Source organism: Dermacentor silvarum, chromosome 4 (genome assembly GCF_013339745.2).
Source record: "Dermacentor silvarum isolate Dsil-2018 chromosome 4, BIME_Dsil_1.4, whole genome shotgun sequence".
In the NCBI taxonomy this organism is placed as follows: Eukaryota; Metazoa; Arthropoda; class Arachnida; order Ixodida; family Ixodidae; genus Dermacentor; species Dermacentor silvarum.
The window spans coordinates 18,743,932-18,760,732 of NC_051157.2; the positions used below are offsets into that span (position 1 = coordinate 18,743,932).

Below are 16,801 nucleotides of genomic sequence, written 5' to 3' on the forward strand. Positions count from 1 at the left end.
AGGTGGGGTGATTAGGTTAGGAAATTTGGCGGAGCAAGTTGGAATCAGCTAGCGCAAGATAGATGTAATCGGAGATTGTAGGGAGAGGCCTTCGTCCTGCAGTGGACATAAATGTAGGCTACTGCTGCTGCTGCTGATGATGATGTTTTTGTTATGATCTAGCCAATTAAGGAAGCCAAATTTAACGTGTGGTTTTACTGACTGAAAATCATCAAAGAAAGCTTCTGTTCATTTCGGGTAGGGTCACTTCGGGTTATGACTGGGACTTGGTTTGGACTGAGGTTTTGGTTGGCACACCAAAATGTAGCCCATCTTCTGTGCACCCTTTGTTTAAACAACCCTATCTGCTGTTTAATTTTCGGTGGGCTATCTCGCGGCATTTTAGGGTATGCGCAGTAGCACTTTCGGGAACTGTGCGCAGCACGTGCTAGGGAACGTATCGGCTACGCTAAAATCTCCACTAAGAATCCGAGGACCATGCCGTTGAGGAAGCAGTAACAAGTGTTACTACTGCTCCCTCGTCGGAATGGCCACTAGTACAGAATGTGAAGTTTGTACTTATATATGTATATACATAATCGTAACGAAATAGAATGTGCGCACAATTAGTGCGACGGCACGGCTCCTTCTGACGTCCGCGCGCCCGTCTTTCGCAATGCGTTACACGTATGCGCAACTATCGGTGCATGCATATTTATATGTACGTGTATTGCATATATACATTATTCCTTCCGTCCCCGCTTCTTTTCCCGGTATACTCCCGTTAAACAGTGCTAGCAACTGCGTCATTGGTTTCTACGCTGCACAGCCCGCCCAGACGGGTCACGTGATGAATGCGGCTCCGCTCTCGACCACGAGCAGCCACGTGTATATTCTGGCGAACGTATAACATATAGCCTAAGATGATCGCACCGCTTCTCCAGGCGAATCATTTTAATTAAGGAGCACTTTTTGTGTGCGAGAGCCGACAGGCGCCGCGAGCGCTATCGAGCCGATGTGCGCGCTTGACGCAAGTCCTTGCGTCAAATGTGCGACGGGTGCCAAAGTGAGGCGTTAAGTTGCCCTGTTTCTATTTTTTTTCCCTCGACGATGTCAAAACGCTGTGTTCCTCTTAATCGCACATAAGCTGCATTGGGGCGTCTTTAAATTATTCCGGTCGAGTGAGCAGATAGTACGTGTGCCGGCCACGGAGTAAGATGTGCGGAAGTACCGCGACTCTTCTTTCTTCTTTCTGGAGTTTTACGTGCCAAAACCGGTTCTGATTATGAGTCACGCCGTATAGTGGAGGGCTCCGGATTAATTTTGACCACCTGGGGTTAACGTCTTAACGTGCACTACAACGCAAGCACACGGGCGTCTTTTGCATTTCGCCTCCATCGAAATGAGGCCGCCGCGACCGGGATTCGATCCCGCTGCCTCGTGCTCAGCAGCGCAACGCCTTAGCTGACTGAGCCACCCCGGCGGGTGAGAACCGCGACTCGCCTGACAAAACGTGCAGTGCAACTAACACTGCGACAGTGCAACTAATGTCGCAGCGCCAATGCACTCTCGAAACTCTGATATATGAGCACGGGGCCTATCGCGCTTTATTTATTTATTTATTTATTTATTTATTTATTTATTTATTTATTTATTTATTTATTTATTTATTTATTTATTTATTTATTTATTGCAGCTGCAGATTACGAACTTAGTACACTTCGATCACGCACGTTATTTAATAATTACTGGATTCAACGTCCCGAAACTGCCCAGTTGGATATGACAGACAGATAGATGGAGGGCTACAGTTCAATATTGACCACTGGAGGTTATTTAATTACGAGCGGGTTGTTTTTTTTTTTTTTTTTTTGTTTCACTGTACTTCTACCGTAATACGGTCGTATGGAATGAAACCAACGGAGCTTGCACTTACGTATCAGCGACCCGCCGTGGTTGCTCAGTGGCTATGGTGTTGGGCTGCTGAGCACGCGGTCGCGGGATCGAATCCCGGCCACGGCGACCGCATTTCGATGGGGGCGACATGCGAAAACACCTGTGTACTATTCAGGTGCACGTTAAAGAACCCCAGGTGTTCGAAATTATTCCGGAGTCCCCCACTACGGCGTGCCTCCTAATCAGATCGTGGTTTTGGCACGTAAAAACCCATAATTTATTTTTTATACGTATCAGATGCCGTAGCGACTGAGCAGTGCGACGGATGCGTTTCACGCGATATGGTCGCCGCGGGTTTCGCGATGTCGGCCCGGTCCGACTGGCCCACGGACAGTGTCCGAACTAGCGCGCAATTTTTGTTATACACACGTCTGTGCATACGTAGGCTTTCTTGAAGAAACGAAAATCTCGCCAAATAATTCGACATGTTAAAATAATATTGTCGACACAATCATCAATACTTATTCAGACACGTGCACCGCCGTTTTATATACACTTGCAGTTCATATACAGGGTGACGGTGACAAGAACTTTATTTGGTCCTGAGAAACTGTGGCCCGAGGGAGCCGAAGCTCAGGTCAAGTCGGTGTCTCAGATAATTAGATTTAGCCAAGCTGTTCGACGAACAGAAAGATTAAAACAACACGGTGCAAGATACAATTTTAAGACCAGTCAGACTTAAACTCGTGCCTTGCACCGTGTGCTTTTTTAAATATTTTTATTTCGTTGGAGACCTTGACTAAATAAAGTTAGTATATATATATATATATATATATATATATATATATATATATATATATAGAGAGAGAGAGAGAGAGAGAGAGAGAGAAAGCGAGAGAGAGCGAGAGTGTCCATGTTTCCAGAAGTTCGTTTTTGCACGTTCACAGTTCATTGTGTGTTATATATTGTGGTGTATATATGGCGCATTGGTGGTGGTCTCTGTGTTGTTGTTTTTTTATTATTTGCTGTTTTCAAAAGAATTATCGTAATTACTGTCTTTATTTATCACCACAAGGAAACCGATAAGCGCCTCCGCGCCTTATATATACATATTCGACGTAATTCAGTGCGGCAGCTATAAATGAAAAACGGCAACTTTTCCAAGCGAGGCATGACGGCACAACGACCTTGATCTCGACGATACATTACAAAAGTGCTCATTTGCAAATCAGATAGCCTAATTAAGAACGAAGCGGACGTAGCCGCGCAAAAGAAGTAAAGCCTGCTTTCAAAACCGGCAGATCCCGAAAGATGATTGCAAAATGGGTTCCGAATAATGGAAATCTGCTGTTTGACGTGCCAGAACCACGATTTGATTATGAGGCACTCCGTAGTGGGGGACTCCGGATTAATTTTGACCTCCAGGGGATCTTTAACATGGCCCCAGTGCACGGGACACGGGCGTTTTTTGCATTTCGCCCCCATCGAAGAGCGGCCGCCGCGGCCGGGATTCGATCCCGCGACCTCGATCGTGCCATAGTCCCTTAATAGCTATGATCGTGCTTAGCAGCGCAACACCATAGCCACTAAGCCACCGCGGCGGGTATGGGTTCCAAATAAATTCGTAACAAAGAACGAATGAATAAATTTGGCGTTAGCATTTAATTGCGTACGAAACACTTCTATGCGAGTTCTAAGTGATGCCAATTTTTGGCCTCTACATATTCTCAATGCAAACAGCTTGCAGCACGTGACTATGCTACCCACACGCTATAATGAGGTAGCGACGTTTCTTGCATACACTATACTACATATAGTGATTTCAATACATGCAAATTGCAGACTAGATGATAATAATTAATGTGAGGTGGTGGGCGGTGATGACGATGATGAAATTTAAGAGAACCAACCTGACTTTCGAGAATATCAGCAGCCTCATTAATTATATACAACGTTCTACAAAGCGGTCACCGTCCATCTTCTCTAGAACATGGTCTGTATGAAGGGGGGGGGGGGGGAAAGCACACCGCTATTATAGAAGCGGGCACGCTATTAGCCGGGCGCTCATCTGTATTAGCTAATATTCCCGACGATATCTCGGTAAGCGTTGGCAAAAGAGTGACGGACGGTTTCCTGCTTCTGCGTCTCGTCGAGCGTTATTTGATCAGAGCGCGAAACATGCGTCGGCGGACGGAAAAACCAAACATTTACTCATCCATTTCAGTAAACCTCTTCTCTGCAGGGCTGGCGCGATCGCGTGACAACGCTGATGACTCTCGCGTGACATTACTGAGCGCACCTATGACGCAGAAATACGATCTGGGCCGGTAATTTGCAGCGATGCCTTTCCGGTAATAATGCCTTTTCGCGCTTATCGCGCTTTGTCAGTGGTTAGGGCGACGGTCCGCTCGCGTTATCAACGGGATCAGCCGGCCGTGAGCGGTGGATGATAAGACTATAGTATAGAATAAGTCATAAGGCATCGCTACAAAATCGCGGCCCTGCTTCGGACGCACGTCGGTGTCCCAGTAGTGGGTCTCCTTTAATAACCGATGTGCGAACGCGAAAATCGAGCAGGGAGGAGCTATAGATGGCGTCTCGGAGAGCGAACCACTCTGTCCACCCCTTGTGCTGTACTGATGGCGCAGTCAGAGCGCGCAGTGCGTTATTCGATTATGAGTATACTATGGAAATTGTACGCGCCGTCGTATGTTTGTGGCTGCGTTAGCACTGTATCTGTACTTGTGGCGTTTTTTTTCCCCCCTCATTATTACACAGCATTTATTCTGCATGCGGTCTATATGAAAGGGAAAAATCGTCGTCCACCCGAATGTAGGACGAAGCTACAAAGGAAACCCGTACGGGTTTCCTGTGGATGACCATTTTTTCCTTTCCTCCACACTTCTCCACCTGGCGGGATTCCGCAGAACTGATTTGCCATGCGGTCTCTCTCTCTCTCTCTCTCTCTCTCTCTCTCTCTCTCTCTATATATATATATATATATATATATATATCATCATCATCAGCCTATATTTATGTCCACTGCAGGACGAAGGCCTCTCCCTGCGATCTCCAATTACCCCTGTCTTGCGCTAGCGTATTCCAACTATATATATATATATATATATATATATATATATATATATATATATATATATATATATATTATATATATATAATTCTGGAAATTCATTTCAAGTGGATGCGTCCTGCAAACTCACCGGCTGCAATTCGTAAATTGCAATGTACGTGTCATAAAGTAATTAACTAAGAAGTTCATTAGTCAATTTTTGTTAATTAGTTGAATATGTGTTTCGATTTCTCGCGCTACCAATGTCCGCCTCTTCGAATAACCCAGCTCAACGATAAGAATTATGTTACCTGCCACAGGCGATTTTTACAAATTCCGTAAAACTTAGAAATGAACACCCGGTATATAAACGTCGTGCAGAGCATTCCGGATTAATTTTGACCGTCTACTTAACACACGCCTCAGTCTAACCAGGCGGGATTAATTTCCTCTTCTTTTGAAATTGCGCCTGCATTTGAAAATTTCGTCGCAGAGGAATCGAACCCACGAGCTTGGGCTCAGCTCCAGACGTCCATATATCCACTTCATTGGCAAGTTAAGTAAAGGTTGGCCAACATTGGTTGTTGGTGTTGTTGTACGTGCTACCAGATATCGAAATAATAGTTGCGCTATTGCTACACCTGATTTATTTAACGGCACTGAATGGGCAGCTCTTCCGGTATACGAGCATTTTACAGTACGAGACAGTTCCTATATATAGTATAATCAAGATGCAGACCAAACTTGAAAAAGGCTCCAGTAAGACAGTCAGCGATGCCTCGAATCGTCCTTCAGCTATCTCAGCGTTTTAATGCGACAAAGCTCCTACGAAGTGCATCGTGAACTATATACAGCTATACAGGACTCTTTTTCAACACCAAAAGCGGGTCCTCTCAGCCTAAACTGCATGCTAACTCGAACGCTACTGAGTTGCGGCTGTCTCCGGATATTGCAAGAGAGGCATCGAGTGAAGTGCAATACCTTTGCCCTGGGTTCTTTTTTTTTTTCTTCTTCTTTATTGTGTCATAGAAAGTACTGACATCATGCATGCAATTGACCATGATGAATTCATATATAGCTCACGCATTAGCATAACTCTGCGTCTTTCATCTTTAATTATTGTTCCTTGCATAAAACCTCCATAATATCCAACTGAATCTCAACAGAAGGTCTATTGAGGGCAGCGAAAAGTCAGCAGAAACACCACAACTCATACACCAACTTTGTAAGTGCCTGCGAGTCCTTCCATAGGTTCCCTCATTCTCAATCATTCACAGCACCTCAGTGCGCGAACTCCAAGTCTAGCATCTGGTGCGCCTGGTTATGCTTTGGATTTTCGCGTACATTAAGAACAAAAATATGCAGCAGCAGCAAGAACTTATTTCCAATGTCTCTATCTTGATTCCGAGTTGATCTTACCGATAGACGGATGAGCCGCCTCTCCATTATTTTTATACATTTTAAAACGAAACTTTATTATTCGGGCTCCCACACTCTTCTACCACTGCGTATGTGCCACTGTGACACAAGGAGTGTATAATAGTTATATGATAGTAGCCTGAAATGAATTTATGTCGCAGTTCTCTGCGCAGGCACCTCTCATCACCGTAATTCTGTCGACAAGCATCATATGCATCGCTTTCGTTCCCGTGACATATACCGCTGCGTTGACGTCTCACACTGTGCATCTTCTGATTAGGTTTTGGAATTCTGGCATAGCTTATGAGCGGCGTAGAGCATGAATACACGTTGCGCAGCATGAAAATAAACATAAATGTGTGCGCTGCATTTAGTTGTTCATAACACTTGCTTAACCGCTTCGCTTCGCACAGGATTACAGCATGTGCGTTGGATCTGCGGGTATTTCTAAAGCGAAGCTTTCTTTGGCGCTTCCTTCTATGCTTTCCCACTGCTTGAGCTGTTGCCGTCTGGCACAACGCTCCTAAATTCGGTCTGGCACGCCGCGTTGGGGGTGTGGTTGAGAACATGCATTATGTACATGACAGAGGCAGGAGACAGGGGTCTATGAGACCTATCCAACGAGAGCTTCCTCGGCGTTGCCACAATGGCCTCTGGAGCTCCCTGGCCGTTGCCACAATGCCCTTTGGGCGGTTGTAACTACGCGTAAAAGCATTGCAGAAGCTGCAGTACCCGTAAAATTACCCGTAAAAGCATTACCCGTAAAATCATTACCCGTAAAAGCATTGTATAAGCAGCAGCGCTTACCTTTGAATAAGAAGAAGACTAACATTTATTGAGGTAAAAGGGAATGGGTTTAGGAGCTAGATGGGTGGGGCCCCAAGTCCAGGGCTCCACTGGCTTCTGCCGCCATACCTTTGAATAAACTTTTTGTGCGCAAAACAAACACGGACGAAGAAAACGAGCAACACAAGGACGAGCGCTTTCTATGTTTTGCTCCTTTTATTCGTCCCTGTTTGTTTTGCGCACAAAAAGTTTGTTTAAAATGAATATCTTCCAACAAGGCCGACTCGCAGTTATGCTTACCTTTGGACTCGCGCGCAACAGCCCAGGGCAAATATAGATACGATGTTAGAGAGGAGGTAGTGGTAGGAGGCAGAATAGATAAAGCCAACGCCATCACGAAACAGGTGAATGACAAGTTTGCCGCTCTTCGCTCGTGGCAGTTTGTATACAGGGTGTTTCAGCAAACACTTCAAACATTTGTTAAAGTTTGCCTGTGGCAGATAGCACAATTCTAGTTCATGAGCTGGTCTACTGGAAGAGGTGGACATTACTTGCACAAAAATTGAAATGCATAATCGCCTAATTAACGAAAAGTCACTAATTAAGTTTTAAACTAATTACAGTACGGCCCATATTGCAATTTACAAATTCTAGCCGTGGAGTTCGCAAGGCGGATCCGCTTAGAACGAATTCTCAGAATGACACCAGTTAATTATATTAATTCCCGAACTTTGCGGAGAAATGCATTGTCGTTCGTTACTTTTGTGCTTCAATGCGTAAAACGACGCTTTGTTAAAAAGTTTGTAATTGGAACGCCAATGCATTTCTTCGCAAAGTTCGTAAATTAATATCTCGAAACTGGTGTCACCCTGAGAATTTGTTCCAAGTGGATTCGCCTAGAATTTGTATATTGCAATATGGGCCATAAGGTAATTAGTTAAAAACTTAATTAGTGAATTTTTGTTATATCATTTTTTTTGTGCAAGCAATGTCCGCCTCTTCGAGTAGACCAGCTCATGAATTAGAATTGTGCTACCTGCCACAGGCAAACTTTTAAAAAATTTGAAAGTGTTCGCTGAGACACCCGGTATACGGGAGGATCGCGAGAGAGCGATAATGCGCCGTCAGAAAGCAGGCCAAGTTTGGGGCCGAATGAAACGTTACTATAAGGCATGGCTAAAGTTGCGGATAAACTGGAAAAAATTTTAATTCAAGGTATACGGTACCGCACGTTCTTGCTATTTCTGAAAAATAAACACGATGCAAGTTTGTCCATGCGGACAACTGACACAAGCCAGCAAACCAACAATTAACTAAGCCCCGACGCGATGAGCCCTGTGAGGCAATGACAGTGCAGTAACCTTCTCGCAGGCTTCTAAAAACAACGCCCCGAGCGAATACGCCTCGCTGTGTGTTCTGTGCACTACGTAGACAAACGCAAGTAGTGTATACGCAAGGTGGCATTTAACATCACCTCACGAATGTCGTACGCCGTAACACCACCGCCAAATATCGTCAATAAATGCACACAGAACAGAAAGCTTCGCTTACATCAATTCCCGCAGTGCATGGGATCTGCATATATATATATATATATATATATATATATATATATATATATATATATATATATATATATATATATATATATAGGAGTAACTGGATTTTTCAATGGGCCAAGCGTATTTAGGAAAGTCAGAAGCACAAGGTCGGTCCACCGACCGAAACTGTTGGGAAAATATTAAACCTAAGATAACCGCGAAGTTGTGCTTCTGACTTTCCTATATATATATATATATATATATATATATATATATATATATATGCGCATTAACGGGGACGCATGCCTTTCTGCGCATTGAAGTGCGAAGCACATGTTCTTAAAGACCACCCGACCAGCCATACCAAACTATCGCCAACAAGCACGCATCCAACACCTTTCTGATAAGATGCAACAGTCCTGGCAGCCATCTTTTGCGCCGAGTGGCCGCTCGACGGCTCGGAACCTTGTTACGCACTTTTATACACAAGGAAGAAGATGGCTCTCGAATTGTGGAAAGTTCCCTGGAAGTCAGTTGGATGTATTGTGAGTACGACCAGTCATGTACGACGAATCGAATGATATACGTTTCTACGCACATGTGTTTCCCGCCATCGCAGCAGCGGCTCAACACACCGCTTGCATACGCAAGACGCGGCGCGGCCATCGTGCCCGCCGGAATAATACTCGACATCCCGATCACGTCTTCGCCGCCGCTGAGTATAGGTTTAACGGGGTACTGGAGACTCGTGTGCCTACACCGTATAGTGCGCGGACGGTGCAGGCATGCGAAAGAGAGACATGCTATCATGTCTTCCGTTACTTGAATACTCCATGTTAAAGGAGCGGGGAGCAGCCCCTCTTTTAACCTGGTGTAGCCGCCGTGGCTTAGTTGCTATGGGTAGCGCTGCTTAGCACGAGGTGCCGGGTTCGATTCCTGGCCGCATCGGCCGCATTTCGACGGGGGTGAAATGCAAAAAAAACGCTCATGTACTTAAATTCAGGTGCACGTTAAAGAACCCCGGGTGGTCGAAATTAATCCGGAGTCCTCTATACTACGGACGTGTCTCATAATGAAATCGTGGTTTTGGCTCGTAAAACTCTAGGATTAAAAAAAATTACTTGGTTTGATATCTTCTGAATAATTATAAGTATGAGTTTCGTGTATGGCGAAAGGCGAAACAAATCTATACATAACGCCAAATTAGTGCAAAGTTCCTGCACTACTGCGCAATCTCCACGAGCTGTATGCAACGGCGACGACACGACAATAAAGCAGAGATGAAAACGGCGATGACGACGACGGCAAGATGACGACACGACGACAGTGATGGCATAACGACGCAAGCCGCGGCGTAAAAAGACGGACGGACAGAGCAATCCCTCTCCCGAGCTGTTAACTGCTGTTCCAGTAATAACACCGAAAGGGTACGTGTTACAGGGCCACCTTGAATCCTAGTCATAACAAATAAAGAGCCTAGGCATTACAAGTAAAGTAACACCTGTAGGAAAAAAAAAAACACAAAAAAAACCACTCCAGCAGGTGGCCAAGCGGTGACTTCGAATCCTCTCGTGCGATTGCGTTAGCGCGTCACGAAGCGCGTCACGTTAGCGCGTTGGTCGCATGCACGAAGGCAGAAATTCGACTAATAAGACGTTCGGCCAGACAAACAACGCTGTTAAGCGTCCGGGAAATACGTGCGGGGTACTTTTCTCGCGGTGCAATGATTAGCCATTGCAAACGGGAAAATAATGGCGTCAGAAGAGGCCGCAGTTAGCAGAGGATTACTGTCAGACGTTGTGCTTACTCCTGAGCACGGAGTGCCACTAAGATTTTTTTTTTCCTTCGTCTATGACATTATGGCTAGGGCCATTGTTTAATGTGTACATTTTGCCGCCTCGCCTGCTATGACTGACTCAAAGGGCGGTAACGTCAACTCTGACTGACTGGCTGAAACAAAGGAATTACACTAACTACTGAATATAGCACCCTCCTACACCAAATTACTGGCGATCAATGTGTTACGTTAATGAATGTTAGGTAATTCGCGTAATCAGCGTTACGCATGAGTTCTCCTTTATGAGGGAAAACGCGACACGCTACTTTCGCCAAGTATTCATCAAGCTAGGGATCTGCAGAGTTATCAACGTACGAAGTAAACTTGCATCAGAATACGAGAAACAAAGAAAGAACCCCGAAGCTAACTGGAAAATCGCTATATGGGCGTTCTACAATAATTGACGACTACGCCAGTGCATTCATGCAGCACGAAGGAACTTTGCAGCCATGCAGTCGCGCAGGAACTAGTTCTCTACAGGCACAGTCCCTCCGTTCTACCTAATATCGTTCAGCTTTGTAGAAGCCGCCACCAAATCAGGAGCCTATATAGTCGCTGAATTCATATATAGCAGTCAGCGCTCAAGCATCGGAGGCGCCGGCCTACAGATCTGTACATGCTGCATACATACAACCTAGCAGGTTGACTCAGTCTCTGGATGCCACGACACTGCACGGCACTGGTGAAACAGGGCGTGTAGGACAGCAGCTGTGAGACTAGACATCATTTTGAAGCTATATGGGGGGGCAGGGGCAGGCAGGCAGGCCTCTGTACCTTTCGTGTCGTCTGCGAAGCCACAAGCCGGCCTGTAGAGACGGGTTTGAGAGTAGAGAGAGAGAGAGAGAAAGGAAACTAAAGAAACGAAAAGGTTGGAGAAAAAAAAGAAACGGAGAAAGGGAGGCAGCGATCGAAGCCGTTTGCTGCCGCAGCATCCAGAAGCAGCCTCTAGAAACCGGGAAGCCTCACGGAGCTCATCGCAGATGATACCGGATCGGACGGCAGCGATTTCTCCGGCACAGGCGGTGGTCGCTTCCAGATAACGCGGTCGAGGCCAGACACTGTACGCACATACACGCACGCACGCACGCACACTGTCGGCAAATGGCCGTGACTGGACTCGCTCGCTTTCATCGTCGTCCTCCTCCTCGCATTCCGTCTCGCTCTCTCACCCCCTTCTCTTCTTCAATCGACGCCGCACACACCAACCAACGTAACACTGCTCTCCCCCACCCCTTTGCCGACTTCTCCCTTTGACATTCACCAACCGAACGGCGAGCGACACTGCAAGTACACGGCGTCATTCAAATCACTATATAGAAGTCATGCAGCGGTACAACTGACGGTCGCACCGCAGTGTTTGAACAGACAACCAGAAACTACATAGTCGGACGCGCTGCATATTAATTAAAGTGAGCAAATTGAATAGAGTCTTAGCAATAGAGTCGTAGCTGGACTTGGTGCATATATTACAGCGCATATATTGGTGTATATTACGGTGCAGCGCTCGCGCCGTTCTCTTTCTTCGTCCGTGTTCCAGGTGGCGCTCCTATATATTTACTGAATATTTATCGAATAGAGTCTAATTCGTATGCCGGAAATTGTATCCGCAATATCATTACAATTACACATGGCGTACATGTCATATACATACAGGGTGTTTCATTTTAGCTGCACCAAATTTTTAAAAATTGCCTGTGGCAGATAGCACAATTATAATCCTTGATCTAAACTACTCGATGAGGCGGCCATTATTTCCACGAGAAATCTAAACGACTAATTTAATAATTAACATAATTACGCTAATCAACTTTTTCGTTAATAATTTTACCGCACATCTTTCAATCTACGAATTATAGCCGCTGAGTTCGCAAGGCGTATTCACTTAGAACGAACTCTCAGGACTTAACCAGTTTCGAGATATTAATTTTCAAATTGTCCGACGAAGTGCATGGGCGTTCCAGTTAACTTTGTGCTTCAATGCATAAAACAGCGTTTTCTTCAAAAAGTTAACTGGAACGCCCATGCATTTCGTCGGACAATTTGAAAATTAATATCTCGAAACTGGTTAAGTCCTGAGAATTCGTTCTAAGTGAATACGCCTTGCGAACTCAGCGGCTATAATTCGAAGGTTGAAAGATGTGCGGTAAAATAATTAACTATAAAGTTGATTAGCGTAATTATGTTAATTATTAAATAAGTCGTTTAGATTTCTCGTGGAAATAATGACCGCCTCAACGAGTAGTTTAAATGAAGGATTATAATTGCGCTATCTGCCACAAGCAATTTATAATTTGGTGCAGCTAAAATGAAACACCCTGTATAATGTAAAGTAAAAGGGTCGTAGCTTGCTGCACAAACTAGTTTAAAGAAAGGCTGAAGGGAGTATGGTTCATTTAGACGTTTATTTTCTGGACGTTTCGTACGGAGGGCCGGCCTTTACCAAGTGTGATAAACTTCGAGCAAATAAATATTTAGAATTTAACCATACGCCCTTCAAACACACACACACACACACATATATATATATATATATATATATATATATATGAACGAGATGGAAGGAAACCCAAGTACCCCGATTTTTATTATCCCCAATCATAAGAATTCATCAGACGATGACACCAAGGAAAACACGGGATAAATTATTTGTAGTGTTAACTGAAGTAAAGAAATGTTAAATAAATGGAAATGAAAGTGGTCGAAATAACTATTGGCGCCCCAGGTGAGATACGAACCAATGCAAAGGCGTGTGTTCGTATCCCACCTGCGGCCAGTTGTTTTTTCGTCCACTTCATTTCCATTTATTAATCATTTCTTCACTTGAACTAAAACTACAAATAATTGCTCCTATGCATTTTTGGTGTTATCATCTGTTGGCTTAAAATTTATTATTGCGAATATATATATATATATATATATATATATATATATATATGAGAGAGAGAGATAGACAAAAAAAGTTGCATAGAAAGGAAGGGAGGTTAACCAGAGGTAGTTCCGGTTGGCTACCCTGCACGGGGGGAAGGAGTAGGGGGATAAGAAGGGAAAGAGAGTGGAAGGGGGGATAGAGAGAAAGAAAGACGAGCACAAACATGCCGCGTACACTACAGTGCGGTATAGGGGGCGGCGTTCTTAAAGTCTATCGTGAAGGCCAGTAATGCGAGTAAGACCTTCAGACGACTATATTCATTTCTCATCACGACTAAATATGAAATGAGAAGAGAAACACAGGGGCTAAATTTTTGTTAATCATGACAATATATAATTTTTTTATATGAGCCCAATGTCATGCCATGTGAAGTTCACATAATTCAGGAAAGAAAAATAATAGTACGAAGTGTATCCATTGCTTGCATGCACGCAATTCACTACGAGCGGCCGCCAGCCTCGACGCACTCAGTTATTCAGGAAGACGGAGAAGTGGCTCACGTGGAAAAAAAGTGCGCGAGCGTTAAAGACGTCCGCTATAATTCAAGTAGCCTTAACACATGTAATGAAATAACTATGAATAACGGCACTGAGCATTCTTGGTGTTCTGTTGCATGTCCCAGAGCGCGCTTGTAGCTTGCGTGCGCGTCCACGCGTGTGTGTACGTGCGCCAGGCTCATTCTTTCTATCTATCCTTTTGTTTTTTAACCGGCGAGAGATATACTTGTTTCGTTCCATTCGTACGTATTTACGATGCTATTAAAAGGCTGGAATGTATACACGGAGGCGCGCTAATGAAAACGCTCACAGAAGTTCATTTCTCAGCCGCGCGAGAAATACTTTTTTTCTTTTCTTCTTGTTCATTTCATGTACCGTGAAGGACCCTGGGGGCATTGCATAGTACTGACATTGCATATAGTATAGCGAAATATCAGGTACTCAAATTAAAATTATGCATCCAAATGCACAGAAGTATATGCCGCGTCGTAAGTACATGGAAACAAATGAGTATGTATGAATTGAGCTAAAAACGTTCAACAGCACAAATACTTCTTCAGCTGTGGTTAGTGTAATTGTTATTGCCCGATAATTCTTTAAGTTTTCGATACATGTGTCATGGTCAGCTACACCACGTGACGTTTAAAGCTAACACGCCAAGAATGACCAGTCCGCCTTTGACAAAGATGGGTAGACGTATCGAAACATCGGCCAGCCTGTCGGAGGTTTATTCAACTTGTATTCCGTAGCCTATTTCCACCTGTAGGCCCCCATCTTGACTATTGTCAGATCAGTAATAGAAGCGACATATTTTGGAAGGGAATTCCGCTCTTTAAGGGTCAGGTTAAGAAAAGAAAGGTGCATTAGATCCATGCACGCAAATGGGAGGCTGAACCATGAAGTCTGAACCTTGAAGTCGTGATGAATGCGTGAAAATATAATGTACGCTGGTAGAATTAATTCGGTTGTATAGTTAGCAGGATTATAGTATAGGGTGTGTGACAAAATGTTAAGCTGGAAGCTTTCCTTCGAGTTTCTAGTGATGGCTAATCGATACTATTTTTAATGGTTAAAATTTTACTTGAACGCGAAAAAAAAAAAAAGAAAACAGCCGGGTGACGAATCTATAGCTACTTTATTTTGCAAAGCTTCCAATTTGTTTATTAAATATGATTATTAAGGGTTCCATATAAATGAAGCATATTCTAATTTTGATCGTATGGCAGTGGTATACGCAATTAGTTTGGTGTCTTTGTTGCACGACAGAGTGTACGACGAATGAAACCAAATATTCTATACGTGTAATTTGCATCTGGCACTCAGAGCACCAATGACTAAGTTTAATCAGGTCATTTTGCGATGCCAGGCAATCACTATAGTATCGGTTATCGAGCGATAGATAACACAGTCATATCGATGAATTTATGCTAATGCAAATATAATTAGTATATATTAAGAACAGCGTGAGCCCCAAGGCAGAGCCCTGGGAAACATCAAATTAACAGGTTCATATGCAAATTGCGTATTATTTATGACAATAGCTGGACGGGGTTTATACAAATTCGCGGCAGCGCATTGAACATATATATTTCTAAAATTTCTATATTGACAAGTTGCGTCTTATATATTAGTCTTTTATGTGGTAAGCGATCGAATGCCTTGGCGAAATTTATAAAAATGGGGCCAAATAATATATATGTCTGAGCAATCAGTTTTTATTGCTAGCGCGACGACAGCTTACAGACACCGATGACAGCATGTCGGAGTACAGCGGCAGGTGCAAAGTCTGTTGGGCGATGAAGCAAGGTTGTCGAGGTTTCGCAAGAGAGACTCCATCGCGCGCAAATGTACGACTGGGCGGCAACGCCGAAACCGCGCTCCGCTCTCAGATTATGGAGAGCGCACCGTAGGAGAGCGTATATAGCTGTACAAATACGGCGTCAACTCGAAGGCCGAAACACGTTGCCGTGGGACAGCCAATCTGAAAGGTATAAATGATCTCTCTTGGCCGTCCGCTCAGCTTCCTTTCTGAATCTTGACGAGCCTCGATGCGGGAAGACCAAGATACGGCGACGAAAGGATTTACACACGGAGGAAGATTTACAATAGAACGAATACGAGCGGCGACAATACGGCTAGCGTCTCTATACGTCTCTACTACCATACCATACTACGGCTCAACGAGTCTCGCCGTCCGACACGAGAGCCACTCTGCGGTGGCTGGGGCGACCAGCGCGACGGCTGAGGGTGGTGGGAGTGGTTGTCGCGCAGCGCATCACCGCCAGCGGCACAGAAACAAGCCGGAGAGCAATTCCTCTAATTGGCCCGAGCGCAGGGCTCACACTAAACCAGTGCTGCTCGTACTGCCAACGTATCAGTAAAACCTGCGCTCTCTCTAGCATGGAGAAAAACAGATGCGCACGCGAGCGCGCCAAGCTAGTGCCCGACTCCGCTCTTCGCGAGAGCGGCGACACGCCTGACGGAAACGTAACCCCGCAAGCGAGCTTTGCTGCGCTACCGCCGCACGACATGGAGCGAGGCGGCAACGCTCGGGCGTTTTCTCAGCGCTTTCGCTCCAAGACGAGCGCACCAAGCAGGTGCGTGGTGTGTGCCTCGAGCGGATTAGAATTCAACTCAGTTTTTGCTGACGGGGATACGAGGCGGTTCGCATAATTAACCCCACGCGCTCGATCAGGTCGCCTACTTGCGGCGAGTACTAAAGAGGCTGGCTCTAGGCCCAACTTATGCGGTTTCGTATACTGGAGTTCAGGAGGAATCGCGTGTCAATTGTGCTACATACTGTAATTATATATACCCGGTACACATACTATAGTTTAAAAGCATGGT

General features: G+C 44.8%; 1 protein-coding gene across 1 annotated transcript in view; it reads right to left on the reverse strand.

The window, feature by feature from the left end:
* Window positions 1–16,801, reverse strand: part of LOC119449562 (fatty acyl-CoA reductase 1) — an 86,351-nt gene that overhangs the window by 68,817 nt on the left and 733 nt on the right. The gene's annotated exons all lie outside the window — the stretch shown is intronic.